At 45.5% G+C, this 4,013-nt stretch overlaps 1 long non-coding RNA gene across 1 annotated transcript; it reads right to left on the reverse strand.

Annotated features, from left to right (window-relative positions):
* Positions 1–2,191: 2,191 nt before the first annotated feature.
* On the reverse strand, positions 2,192–3,614 carry LOC142776945 (uncharacterized). Its single transcript, XR_012887880.1, has 2 exons — positions 3,274–3,614; positions 2,192–2,448 (listed from the first exon to the last, which is right to left on the reverse strand). It is a non-coding gene; the product is annotated as an uncharacterized LOC142776945 (long non-coding RNA).
* Between the last annotated feature and the right edge of the window lie 399 nt (positions 3,615–4,013).

Below are 4,013 nucleotides of genomic sequence, written 5' to 3' on the forward strand. Positions count from 1 at the left end.
TTAGAGCTTTTTCTAAACTCTCTTTGGCTAGAACCACGCTTGCTGGGCATTCACTACGAAATAAATATTCATAATTTTTGCATAGTAAGCCGGCATTCACTATGCTATCCTCCGTCATTCTTCGGAGAAGCGTGGTACCGGCTAAACACTTGTAACCAATTTTATGTTGCATTCAGTGGCTGACGACGATGAACAATTGGTTTATTGATATGTGGAGTTTAACGTCCCAAAACCACTATATGATTATGACAGACGCCGAAGTAGAGGGCTACGGAAATTTCGACATCCTGGAGTTATTTAACGTTCACCGAAATCTGAACACATGGGCTTACAGCATTTTCGCCTCCATCGAAAATGCAGCCGCCGCTGCCGGGATTCGATCCCGTGAATTACGGGTCAACAGCCGAGTATACCTTACCCGATAGACCACCACGGCAGGGCTCGAAGTGGGTAAGTGCCACAGTTAATAGGTGATGAAGAACAAGCTTTTGTGATGTTTTGAAGCATTGGATGTCTTACTCGTTTAGCTCTGAATGAGCATACATATGCACTAGCTCTATCTTTCCTTGATTGTCCTGTTTTACCTATGTTGCCTACTTCTGAATGTATCACAGCAGCACGCTTTCGAAAATGCACAATGGCTATTAACTTCGAAAAATCTCCTTTGTTTTCATCATACAATTCACAACTAAAGTTCCCTTGGAAGACCAAGTGGTGTTCTTCAAGAAAGGAAGAAATGGTGATTACAACAAGCCTGCGTTGTCGAGTCTCTTCATTGAAGTTTTACCTTCAAAAGTCGGGTCTGGCACAGTCGCATTTGTGCTTCACTGTAATGAGAGTTAATCTGTGGAGCACTTTTTTTGTCATGCCAAAAAATCAAAAGCCAAAGGAAAAAACTACTAGAAGAACCCATACGAAAGGGTGACTTAAACTTGACACTTCCGGTGATTCTTTCATTTGGCACAATCGCATTTGGTTTCAGCCACAGGAGCGTTTTTACCACTCTTACAACTTTCTTACGATAATCTAAAAGATTGGCATGCTAAACTAAGATAAATTCAGTTGTTTTATATATAAACTTTTTATGCGTGTTTATTATGTTATCCTTTTCAAGGTTTTTTTTTCATTCGTTTAGAAATCCAAGACCTTTAAATTATTACTTATATTACCTAATGAATTTAACCCTTCTTTTCAAGAAGTGAATTATTCAAAAAGCAAGGCACCGTCCCATTCATGGCCTATGTCCTTGGGTGGGTAGCGCCAAGTTGATAAGTAACCAACTAACCAACTTACTCGTTTCGCAATCGGCATTGTGTGAAGCCTCGTTGTTACTTTGATGTTCAAAAACGCTTTATTACTCATAATAAAACGATTCCTTTCCCGACATCAAACCTGCCTATGAAAAGTTTGTTCATGAGCCCCAAGCAGCGGTGCATCTCAGTGGTCCAGTACTGAGATGGCGCGCAGTTGACCCATGATTGAAATCCCACTATGTCACCACGTGTCCGTAATGTTCTTTATTTTGAATTCTTTTTTCGTGTGACAGCGGTTACGGACACCGGCGGTGGAGGCGGTGGACAAATGCGGCGCTGCACGTGACTCGTGTTGTGGTCCCTTAGCAGGTTTCGCTGTAAGAACGACTACGTCTTAGCTCGGATAGGCACAGTTTGCCAACCGGATCATATGGCTAGTCGAACCTTCCGTACTGCATGTACGCACTGCCATCAATTCCTCAGTTTCCGAAGCCATCGACACAGTCCATGCGAGAAACGACATAACCCTCAGACGCTGTAGCGGTCACGGGCTCCACTGCTAGATTATGTGCGCGCTCTTTGCGTTTTCGCCTTGGAGGAAGGGCATTCGGAGAGGTAGACAGATGAGCCGACGAACGCGTTTGTCGTATAGGCTTGTGCACAGGTGCCCCGCCATGCTTAATTTCGCGCTGCTTGTCACCGGGTATCCGTTCTTCACTTCAAAGCCACGCGGATATTGACAGCGAGAGAGAGAGAAAACGTTTTATTGAAAAGACAATACGTAAAGCAAACTTGTAAAGCAAGGAAGGAACCCTTGTCCGAATTCCTATATTATCTCGGTCACCTATACCAGGGCCGTTGAAACAAGGAAACTCGCCCGACCAGGTAAGTATGCGTTGGTATTGCAAAAAAGTGTGCTTCATACTACAAAGCGGGGATGACGCTTCAAATGTATTTTATTAAGAGTATTACCAAATGATGATGGATAATTATTAAGTTCAATTCAAAAACTTCAACACCTGGCCGGTGCAGGAAACGAACGAAAAGATCTTCTGAAGAACTTTCTATTTTTCATCCAGTGCCTCACGGCTGCTGCGGATTATGCGCGCTCGACTCGTATGCACGAGAACTTATGGCTGGGAGCTGCTGCTGGACTCTCCTCAAAACAGGCACGTTGAACTTCTTGTGCGAGTTCCTGCATACAGAGCATCCAGAAGGTCTACATTTGATCATAACTAGCGACACCCTATGTATTGTTATTAGCGATAAAATAAATACTGAGAAAAAGAAGGCACTTCCAACCGTACGCGCTACGTGCAAACATGCATGTGCGACAAAAGCTTTAAGAAACATTAGTCACCCGCACCTTGACTTTCGCTAGAGCAACGGACAATTGCTTTCTTCGTACTCAATGATTCAAATTTAGCCTTTTTACAAGTTGTTAAAAATGCGCTATTTATTAGTGATTCGCGTTACGATAAATGCTAACTTCTGTGCTTTTACGTGCAAAATCACGTAATCTTGCTCGTCTGAAATTCGTTAGCGCGCTCTGGCATCGTAGAAAACACGGTCCTCTAGCAATCTGCCTCCACAGAATTACCACCGCCACGACCGCTATCGGACCCGCAGTCCTACAAGTCAGCAGCCGAGCAATAGGGAGGTTCAGAATAATGTTCGCAGGTGTTCAGGGCGTTTCATTAGATGCGGGCGCCATATGAGCTTTATAATAGCGTTTGCTCCACCTATAGGGAAAAGTCTAGAAACATTCTCTCAACCGCAAACCCATGCAATTGTGCGGAAGTTATACACAGCACCTTGCGGCCGGCGATTGCCGCATGCTATTTCAGATTTTTTGCGGGCGGGCCGCGAACTCGAACGGCGGCTCACGTTACAACGAACGTGCAGTGGCAGAGCTCGCACCGCAAGGCTCGCGGTGCGCTATTCTAAACATCCATAATGAGTCCACTGCACCAACATGGCGTACGAGTTTCCGAATAAATAATATAGTGACAGGGCTCACCTGCAGCACAGCCATTCCTCGAGTGAGACGTGTACATCACACTGGCCTCCCCCAACAATGCCCCGGATATAGTTCAGGTTAGTTCCAATGTGCTGGCTGCCATGCAAGAAATCCTGCTGCCTGGGCAGGCGAAGCCTTCCTCCGCCTGTTGAAGTCGGCGTCCAGCTGCGCCATCGGTCGGCTTCGTCGCCCTACTCGCTATGCGGTACTCCACATTGGCTGCAAAAATTACCGCAACCAAGATGCGCTTCCTCTCGGAAGGAAAGTAATGGCCCATCTGAAGTCCTGCTATAGCCTGGCTTCTTCGCAGCAGTGACTGCTACGACGCGTTTCCTGATTGGTTGCCCAGACGCCTGCGAACGTGCGCAGCCTGGCCTCGTGCCTCAGATGACTCGTCGTCTTCTTCGTATTTACCTCACGCAGCAACACCTGCCACCGAGATGAATTCTCCCTTGTTCAATTTTGAAATTTTATTTCCAAAACTGCTTAGGCTAGCCGTAATTTGTATAGCTATGAGCCACTAAGTGACCTATCACAAAACAAAAAACGTCATCATAAACGTGAATGGGCCACAGTATAAAGTAAATACCCCACTCACCAATCGTCTACTAACAATGAAGAAAACAACAGTTACCCAACAAACAGTTGCGAAAAGACGGCGGCAAGCCGAAGACCCCGAGTACATACAAGGAGGATTTGCTAGACAATGGGAAAGAAGTGGAAATTTAAGGACCCGGTTG

Source organism: Rhipicephalus microplus, chromosome X, assembly GCF_043290135.1.
Source record: "Rhipicephalus microplus isolate Deutch F79 chromosome X, USDA_Rmic, whole genome shotgun sequence".
Classification (NCBI taxonomy): domain Eukaryota; kingdom Metazoa; phylum Arthropoda; class Arachnida; order Ixodida; family Ixodidae; genus Rhipicephalus; species Rhipicephalus microplus.